Source organism: Halyomorpha halys, unplaced genomic scaffold (assembly GCF_000696795.3).
Source record: "Halyomorpha halys isolate HHAL.00 unplaced genomic scaffold, Hhal_1.1 Scaffold661.1, whole genome shotgun sequence".
Classification (NCBI taxonomy): domain Eukaryota; kingdom Metazoa; phylum Arthropoda; class Insecta; order Hemiptera; family Pentatomidae; genus Halyomorpha; species Halyomorpha halys.
Genome location: NW_027116476.1, coordinates 381,926 through 392,971, shown reverse-complemented (window position 1 = coordinate 392,971; position 11,046 = coordinate 381,926). Strand labels below are relative to the sequence as shown.

General features: G+C 29.9%; 1 protein-coding gene across 6 annotated transcripts in view; it reads right to left on the bottom strand.

Annotated features, from left to right (window-relative positions):
* The window catches only part of LOC106685132 (uncharacterized), a 30,862-nt gene that overhangs the window by 6,363 nt on the left and 13,453 nt on the right, over nt 1–11,046 (bottom strand). For 4 of the 6 annotated variants that reach the window (XM_067053250.1, XM_067053252.1, XM_067053253.1 and 1 more), the window contains 3 exons: nt 9,751–9,981; nt 4,250–4,366; nt 1,705–1,829 (listed from right to left, as the gene is read on the bottom strand). The gene's annotated coding sequence lies outside the window, so the exon portion shown is untranslated. Of the gene's footprint in view, nt 1–1,704; nt 1,830–4,245; nt 4,367–9,750; nt 9,982–11,046 lie in introns of all 6 variants that reach the window. The other 2 variants (XM_067053251.1, XM_067053255.1) reach the window with 2 other exon arrangements.

The window sequence follows — 11,046 nt, the reverse complement described above, 5'->3', positions numbered from 1 at the left end:
TGGACATACGGAGTTGAGCTATGGGGCTCCACTAAACCATCTAGTTCCTCTCGAATCCAATCCTTAGAGTCCAAAATCCTCCGTAAAATCCTTAATGCTCCTTACTTTGTCACATATCAAATCATCCATCAGACCTCAATGTCCCCTATGTTGCCGATTTGGCCAGATACCAATCCTTCCACAATAAACTTTCCAACCACCCAAACCAACTCGTTTCTAACCTGGCTTCTCCTTCACTACCTAATAATCCTCCTAGACGTCTGAAAAGAAGATGGCCTCGAGATCTTCTCCTTTAGAAATGTTTTTGGAGTTCAATCAATGGGTAGATTCTCCACAAGTTTTTATCATGTCATAATATCACCTACAGCAAATTTAATTGATGTGTATATATGTTTACAGTTGTAAATATCAATAAATAAATTATTAAAAAAATATAATACCGCTGAAAGTCTTAAACAGCTTCATCCCTGTATGGAGCTGTTAGTTATGCTAGAACGTTATTATTCAAACATATTAAAGATTAGTAAACCATTGCATTTCATTTTGAGAATGTATTGTAGATGAGAAATAATATCGTTGAATAATTATAGTAATTACAAATTAAGTTTTTTTATTAAACTACATTTTTAAATTTAATTTACTTAATTCAAATAAAGAAATAAAGGGAAAATAAAAAAAATCATAATAGTAAAATTTCTTTTATTTATTGTTAAGCAACATTTGCCCTTTTATCTGTTAGAGCTGAAGGTAAGGCGCCATAACCTTTCCCTGGAAAAGTATTAGGATGGTCGTTAAGCGGTACCGTTTTCCAAAGAACAGATACCAAGGGACTCATATCCAGGTAAAGTATATACGTGGTAATGAAATCAAAGGTCACTTCAATTTTTAGGATTTCAGGTTTCGGGCCTTATTTAACAATAGAAAATGGTGAAAATTAATTAAATTTCTTATTAAAATCTGTAATTCAATATAATTAGCCAGACATGCAGGGAACTCTGCGGTTTTAATTTAAAGCTGTATTGGTAGGCTCTATAGCATCCATCGTCCGGTCAACAGTTCGGTTACAATAAAATCCACCTCACCATGTAGGCGACCGAACACCAAACCAGCATGTCGACCGGTAAGCTCACCTGATAATCACTAATAGTGATCTGATAATCTAATAGTGATGTAATAATCATTTTATTTTATAATTATTTGAAGTATATGTAGTAATTTTATTCATCATATTTCATATAATAATATATTATTAAAATATATGAAATGATTTATGTATAATTTTTTTTTAATTATTTATTTATTGTAATTTACAACTGTACAAAATAATACAATAAGTAAATATGTAGTATGTTTCATATACACTTGAAAATCTTGGGAAGGAACCACCCATTGGTGGTACTTCAAACATTAATTTAAACTAGAAGGTCCCCTCTTCTTTTCAGACGCCTCGGAGGATTATCAGGGATTGTTAAGGATGAAAGATTAAGAATTAATGGGTTAGGATGGTTAAGGAGTTTGGAATAAAAAGACGTATATCTGTTTTGGGTCAAATCTGCAACGAATGGGATGTTAAGTATAAAATTTTGAATGGAAAAATGATTCAAACAATCAAGAATCACCTCTAATAAACATATATATTCATATATATACATACATACATATACAATTATTCACATCAATCACTTTTTTATATACACTACTTACACTAGTTTGTTGACAAGGACAATATATACAATATATATATAATTTGATATTCAGTGATATTCTATCCTTTGCTTTTTAAATTCAATCGAACGTGTCCTACTCCGTATCAGAATTACTTGAATAACCTGTAACAAAAGGGGACAGATATAAATAACAGATAAGCAAAAGATTGAGATTAAAATAAGCATGCATAATTATATTGTGTTTAAATTATTATACAATCCTCAAAATACCATATGTTTATGAATATGATCATCGTCCGAAGTACATGTAGCTTTAATAAAAACATTGTTGAAGAACTACAAGAAAGATTGTAAAAAAAGTAAACATGGGAATATAAGTTCATTAAAAAAAAAATTGCCAAAATGTTTATTAAGAGGAATAAAACCTAGTTTCGGTCGGAATAAAACCTCAGCACTCCACCACTCTACTTCTCTGGAAATGAACTGGCGGACATAGCAGCTAAACAAGCACTTGCTCTTCCAGGTCAGGCACGGCCATTCTGACACCACAAGAAATAAGTCTTCCAATGAAAAATGAGATATTATATAGTTGGCAAGCCATGTGGGATGAAAGCCCGCCAAGCAAATTAAAAACCATCGAAAAAACCACTAAACCATGGACCACATCATACCGTTCCAATCGCAGGGAGGATTATAGGATAATAGCTATTGCCAGATTGAGAATAGGTCATACGAGTTTAACTCATAGATATCTGACCAGTAAGCAGCCACCGCCAAAATGTCAATACTGCAACAGTGTACTTACGATCAGTCATATATTTGAGAAATGTCATTTTTATTCTGCGAACTTGAGTAGATTGGGAGTAGGACCGAGTGTATCGGATGCTCTGAATGATGACCAGAAGAACGTGGAAATGGTCTTAGTTTTCTTAAAAAGGAATGGCCTTTTGAATAAGATTTAAACCAGAAAATCTGTTATACGTAATAAAAAATACCAACAGAAGGAATTATTTAAATTCTTTTTCGAAATTATTTAAAGTGAAATAGAATTATAGAAATAGAATATAAAGCACGAAACTTGGGCGTTGATGACCTCAGGGTTTTACGCCCTTAAGCCCCAGACAACAACAACAACCTAGTTTCGTAGTGTTAATTTGAACTTATCATCAGCAGGTGATGTCGCACCACATTTGATCAAAATTTCTCTTTGAATACATCGATGTTTTAAAAATTAAAATTCTTTTATTACAAATATACATTTATAATAATTAATGATTTAAAAATATTATCATATATGATATACAGGCATCGAAAATGATCAAAAGTTAAGTATACCACTTAATATATAAAAATAAAGGTTCTTCAAATAAATAAGGAGAAAGAAGGGTCAAACACAGGAGACGAAGTCCGCAATTTGGCAAGCCACTACAACCAGACCGGAGTGAATATAAAATTTGGGTCGGCATTTAAAAATTGTGGAAGGAGGGACAGGCCTGTTATTTATTAGCGGTGCATATTGATGAGGGTGGATATAAATCTGTTTGGAGTAGGAGAGGGCAGTAATGAATGCTTTGATGGATAGGCCCTGGTACAATATGCAGAGTGGCTGCCCACTTCATCACCCGGTCCTTCAAGTCAGTTCGGATCCTCCACGTTGGCTTTGTTCGAGTCTCTCCGTTTGTTACCTCAGGTATCGATGCCTCCTCCCCATTTATTTATGTTTTTCATAAAGTACAAGGAAAAAAAAGAAAGAAGAAGAAGAAAGAAAACTAATCCTAACTTTATTACTACAAATATTAATTGTTTAGTGTTCTTATCTACAATGTAAAAATAATTGAAGTACTTGATTATTCAAGTACCTCTTATGGGTTACATTATTAGAAATGAGCTATCCTGTTTCAACAGTTTTTTTTTTCTTTAGGCAATCCACAGCGAAAGAGATGTTTACCTAGTTCTCTACTACAGATGACCAACCTATTCTAACCACGGGGGGAGGTCAAGATTTTTATATTTATTGGGACCGCCATTTAATGAAAAAAGTCAATGCCCCCAGGCCGAATTTGAACCGGCGCCGCCCGTAGATCTCAGAGCGATAGACCAAGACCTAACCACCTGAGCTACGGATGGCTCCCAGGACAGTCTTGTTAGATCTCTGCTATTGGTATACCATGGACTCGCATCTACTGAAATAGCTTTTTAATTACCTACTTCTGTTTTATGTTATCTCTCAAAAAACCTGTTTATTCATTTTTCTGAATATCTCATTGCGTATTATTAAAATATAAGTTATGAAAATATTCTTATTATAAACAAATTATTACGATTTTACATTAAACTCAAAATATCTTTTATAAATAACTATCTTTACAATTTAACTTTATAAATATTGATTTTTCTCAATGCTCAATTTAACTATAATTATATATTGACCAATAATATAAATTCTCAACTTATTGTTTAACCATTAATGTTTTATTTTAGTATATAATTTAAATTAAATTTTTTATCTCTTAGGTTTCATTTTTATAAAATATTGATAGTTCAAACAATTATAATGGTAATATGCTTATGAAGGTACTTGCTATTTATCTGCTATCTTGTGTCTGTGAGAGGCCTCCTATGTTCCGGATAAGTCCACTCAAGTCTCTCCCTGAAAGTCCGTGTCCCCTTGGGACATCTTCTTGGAGTGCTGTTATAACCTTAAAACAATAAGAATTTATATATTGAATCAAATATTAAATTTTCCTCTTTATTTTTTTAAAATTTCAAAATATTAAAATTTTATATATAAGTCGTTAGAATAAAAATTACTCTTTATCTCGTATTTTAGAAAGATCAATAAATAGTAACAAAAAATTAGATCACAGTTAGGATCATTGGTCTTATTAGGTGAATTTTAATCTTTGCCGTATTTTTTATTCCTCAGAAGTTATTTTAAAAGGAAAAAAATATAAATTAACTAATATAGTTATTCTGAAAACTAGAAAAAAACATTCGATTATTCATAAACCTTTTCAACAAAAATTCATATTTCGTAAAATAAAATTAATTAATCCTAAAACAGATCTCTATTGCAAATATTTTGGCATTAAAACTTTGTTCCGATTGCAATAGCTCCAAAGGGAAAATAAATTCTCAGAAATGGAATGAATCCATTTAAAATATAATTTTCTTAATGCACAAGACCACAGGAAAAGGGATCAAAGACATAATGAAGAGAATCTTAACAGTAGATTGAAATGTGAAGTAAAATTTTAAAAGAAAATCTTGTTTTTTTCTTTTAATTTTCTTAAATGGTTTATAGTTTAATTATCTTATTTTTTATTTAATTACTAAAAAAAAGTTTATTAATTACTACAAATATCTTTAAAAACGATGAAAAACAATGGTTAGAGATATTAATTATCTAATTATTAAGATTTTAAATATTTTTTCCTGGTACTTTCAAATTCATTTACTTAAATATTTCTAAGTGCTTTAAGTAAGTGAGATTAATAAATTTTTAACGGTTATATAATTATATATTTTTTAACCGTATCATTAATTTTCGATTGTATGAGTATTGTACAGATGATAGTAAATATATATTATATAATATAAACATATGGACATATTATGATTCAAGTATATTATGTTATTATTATTACTAATTATATTCTTTAATGGAAGTCTAATTACTTTCGACGTTTAGGGGTCCTTTTTCCATCTTCAGGATTAGTAATTATTAACCATTAATTATTAATTACATTCCTATAATTTTAGTTTATATCTAAAAATATAATTTTGATATACTACATGATTATTTAATCATAAAGCGTTTTCCTAAATGCAATCAATGTTTATAAAAATATCTCTTTTATATATTATTAATACCTTTATTCTATCCTCCTTGTTAGTTTTATCTAAAAAATTTAAATGTTTCACGTTTATAATAAGTCTTAATTTTCAACGGAGACTTACTCTGTTTAAAACATTTAGATAGAGATAAAAACGGAATACAAATTTAACTAATAACAACTATTAATACATTAAATAATACTAGGGATGTAAAATATTCCTATTATCAAATCGGAGCGGGAGTAACATATGGCATCATTTTAGAACCAATGCTGTACTCTGTACACACAACCAACTAACGCACTGCGGATAACAGCTTCTTCACATCGGACAGGCTTGTTTTAATTTATTCCTAAATTGGCTTTATAAATGGTAAAAAATTAAATCTAAGTTACATTTACAATTAGACGTGCAGACTACCCTCAGCTAAAACTACAATATTCATAAATGATCAAGGTGCAACAGAAATTAATTGGTGTATCCATTCTATTTATTTTATTTTATTTTGCCTATAGAAATCAGAAATCATTGAGGAAAATCATTTTTATGTAAATGAACTTTTAAATCTACGATGGTACTGAGATACAGACAAGTCAAACAAATAAAATTCAATTATTGCACAAAAAATAAGAAAAACGGAAAATGATTTTTTAATTTATGAAGATATTGGAATTTAAAAAAAAAAAAATGTATGCATTAGCTTTAGACTTGAGTGTGGAAAATGTTTTTACCTGATTAGAATTAATGTTATTAACGGTGGTCTTAAAAAAAAAAAATAGAAAATTAAAATAATAATATTGGTGAAAATCAATGTTCAATCACTAAAATATTGTTATTACAATTATTGTTAATACTAACAGTATTGATAAAATTCTAGAATAAATGATGATGATTTAATAATAATTTGTCGAACATACAAAGTGAAAGTAACTATGAATGTTTTCAGTATTTGAAGACACCATTTTTTCAAATAATAAAAATTTTATTAGAAATAAATATTGTTATTAAAAGAAGTTCAATGTATTAAAAAAATTAATTTAATTTACAGCACAGTTTTCAAAATAAACATTAGATTTTTAATAATTAATGTGTGTAAGACATTCTAATTTTTTATCCCTACATTCTCTTTTAATATAATATAAGTCTACATTTTCTATACTAGAACTGGAGTTCACTTCTATTTTATGACATGTTATACATCATTATACGTCCTCCCCTGCTACCTGTTCTTGGGACATCTATTTAGCAAACGATACCGCAGAACTATCCTCGTCCTAATTCTTTACAACGGAAACATTATGGCCCCTTGCCTTCCACTCTATCAGGTAGAGTAACTAAATATTGAAAAAAAAATATGGTATAGCCTAAAATATTTCCTGATTTGGTCAAGAACATTTAATTTGCTCTAATTTTTCAGAATGAGAAATCCAGCTATTATTATATTGTTATGTTTAAGGAGTAGCAGAGATTATAAAAATAACAATAAAATCGTTGAATGAACCTCTGATGTAGATTTGATAAATAAATAAATATTAATCATATTAAAATAAACTATACACACTTAGTATTATTTTGGTTCCTCACTACGACAGGTAGAGTAGCTTTGTACTTATGGAATGGAGGTTAAGAGGTGAGCCCAGCATAGCCGTCTCGAGAAAAATGGTATCTCTTTCATCCCCTATTGATTAACAATTTGAGTATATTAACCTCTTTGAGTAATGTATCAGAGCAATTTTCGCAGTCCAACTAAGTACTCAAGTCTCAAACTGTCGGCTTTTCAAATTACAGGAAGAGATCAGATAACTCCTACATAACGACGGCCGTATTTAAAAGAATTGGGATATCTTCCAGGAAAAACTTATAATTCTTTTATACATTAAAGAAAATACGCTTAATTATTTTTAAAAAAGAAGATTTGCCACAAAAATTCGCTTTTGTCATTAGTCCTTTGTTTTTGTCGTTCAATTCTTAAATTATTATTTATCTCACTTGCAAAACCTTAGCCAATATCTTAATAACTTTTCAATTGACATGCCACCGACAACTAAAAATGCGTATAAATCTACTATTTGGGTTGTTTTGAGTTATTTAGTGCAATTTTGTTTATTTATTTCTTTGATGTGTCTATCTTGATTAATAGTCAATTGATTATTGTACGGTGGGGATCCTAAAACATTTCTATTTGCTAAATAATATGTTTATTAGATCTTGATAAAATATATCTAGGACCGTCGTCGGAGTACACTAATTTCATAAGAAAATGATAATAGATATTGATTTAGTTTTTAATTAAATTTGCTATAAATAAGATCATAAAATTATTTTCGTTCATAATTGATATTAATATCTAAATAATATAGAAAGACTATGAATATAAGAAAAATTATATATATTTAGTTCATTTTTATTTAAAAATAAAATATGATATATTTACGAATGAAAATTTTTAATCATAGTAATAAGTATTATCACTTATCCCAGATACGATAGATTTTTCGTTTTGGACAGATATTGCTAGAGTGGGGATGGCTCGGAAGTACTTATACCTCGATGCAAAAGGTAAAGGCACTATTTGCACACTCTCAGTGTCCGTACATCAGCTTTGAAGGATGGACTGTAACATGGAACCGTTTGAGCTCTCAGGCTACAAACTCCGCGTTTTTTGGAACGGAGCTACTGACCTGGAAGCGTATTACTGCCAATGTGAAAAAGTTTTCTGCCGGGAAGGAATCCAAATCGAGAGAACAGAATTCCTCCACAGTGAGCAAATTAGGTAAGATCAAGTATTCTCATCAATTCTCAACACTTTTATTCTGAATGTAATTATGAGGTGTTCTTCAATTTTAATATATTTTTTAGCGATCGAGAAACAGAAATTTATTTGCTGTTCAGGCACCTTATTCGGAAGTGCCAGAAGCCTACGACCGCATGCGGAGTCGTTGTTACTTGGACGATATCCCATCACAGATACAATACCTTCCAGCAAAGGATCTGTGATGGTGGGTACAACCACAATATCCTGTACATCGCGGTCACGTTAGCTGCAGAATTTAACGTAGAAAACGACGCCCTATTGATGGAATTGTTGAAGAATATTTACAAATGTGAACGTTCCTTCGAAAGACTTTTTTCGGGTAAATAGTTATAAAATCTATTTATTTTTAGGATATTTTCAATTAACAGACTATATATTTTCTTTATTTTTCAGGTGTTCTCAATACATCCTACTACCGGAATGACTTTAGAACCCGTATGAAGTCCATCCGGGTTCTAAAATTTCTGCTGGCCGCTGCACTAAGGACAAGAACAACATTTCTATTCGGCGAGTATTCTTTGTCGATGGCGGATGTGCCTTTGAGCAGCGGCGAGTTACCGATAGTGGGAGCCTACAAAGGCAACGGAGGAAGAGTGTAGCGAGACTTGTTGACTAAATATGGCGCAACACCACCATATTTAATCGAAGGTAAGTTAATATTTATACAGCAAAACTGTATTTCATTCTTCGCAATAAAAATCTTTGCATGTCGATGAGTCATTTTTCAGAAATTGGTGGCTTGTTGGGAGAAGAATTCATCATCAGTAGATAGACCCCAATGTTGCCATCAACTCAAGTTTTATTCACATGTTTATCATTTCCTCATCAGCGTTCCCAAGTATTCCTACGCTTCTCGGATGTATGAGATAATAATATTAATAAATTTATAGTATTTAACAATTTTAATATTTAACATGATATAGTCATATACGCCGTTTTTAATCTTGCCTCTTTCGGTATTATGTTAGTTGTATCTATATGCTTCTGTTACAGGTTATGTAAGTGATTCTGAAGATGATGCGGAGTAGGATATCAGGAAGATAGAATCACTGCAGTGGATTCTTCTAAAAAATAAAATGAACATATTTTGTATATATTGGCCTTGTCTACAGCTTGTAATGACTATTGTATGTTTTCTATATATATATTATTTATATAAATTTGTAAATACTTATATATTTGTTAACTGATTTTTTCTTCAATATAGATATGTTAATAGTACATATTTTTATTCTCATTTTCTCCCATCTTCATACCAAACAATGTCTAAAAAATTTACTAAATGAGAATCGTAATTGCTTGAATTGATGTTTTTTTTTTTTACATTTTACACAAAATACATTACATATTTTTAAAAACTATATCCTTAAAAGATATATCCTTAATAAGATTTAAAACACAATATACTATAATAATTATCTACTTTCTTACCATCCGTTCCTGTCTCATTGACACGGTATTCCAAGTAAACCCCAATGGTTTCTATTCATCCTCAGTCCAGTGTTCCAGTGTTCCTCAAGGTTGTATCCTCGGTCTCATCCCCTACACAGTCTATACAGCTGTCATCCCAACCAATCCTAACACTATCCTCATAGTTTATGCTGATGACACATGTGTGTGCTCGCAGTAAAACAGCTACTTCAACCCGAATTATTGATTACCCTAATAAACAATATACACAATTAAGACTTAAAATTGATGACTCAGCTAACCGGGGCTAAGGAGAATAAAAAATAGCATCTGTTTCAGAGGATATATAATATTCCTTTTGACTTTTTTAAATTAAAAAAGTGCGTTATTTTCTTTGAGAGTAGTTTAGTTTTACCTATATTATACAAGGGATATATTAAAAAGTAAAAGTATTTAAGATGTACATCTCCTAATGTTAATTTTATGGCTGTAAGAACTATGCTTCGCTAATTTTCCCTTCGATCTCTAAATTCTTTGTGGATAAGAGATTCCTTATTTATTCAAGCAAATAGTTAATAATAATAATAAATAGCAAATAATTAAATAACAGTTAAAAACTGTTACCCTTAATAAAAACTTTAGAGTGCTGTCAATGGGTAATTTCTCTAAAAGCCTTTATAATACCATTATAATTTAACATCAAATTGACTAGATTTATATTATTGTAAAAACTGTCTTAAACGTCAATATATAATTTGATTGTTATTATACTTCTGTCCATGTAAAATAGTTCCTGAGATATAATTTTCATAAAACAAAAGTTTTGCTAACAACTAGACGTCAAAATTTTGTGAATATATTTTGGCAAAAAAACTACTACTCTTCCGAAGATATACGTTGTAAACTTCTTTGTAGTACATTAAATAAGATTCAATTTGGATGCTAAAAACATCTTTATGGCTAAAAGATCCTGAGATATAGTTTTCTCAAAATAAATTCACCAACCATTTTTTCATTATATCGTTTTTCGTTTGGTTTTAAAAATATATATCTTGTAAACTATTAAACGCAAACTGCATTTTTAGATCTCATTTTAGAAAATTAACTCTTTTTTTAATTATATCCTATTTGGTTTTATAGTCTTCTGGGGAGTTTTAAATACAAGGAGCCACAAACGTAAAATGATTTTTTTTTTTTCAACGATTAGAAACAGCCGTTATTTATTCCTTCTAACGATAATTGACAGAATCACTTTGTCCAAACTATCCATTCATAGTTTTCGTTAATATAGCTCAAAATTGAGGTTTTATATATATA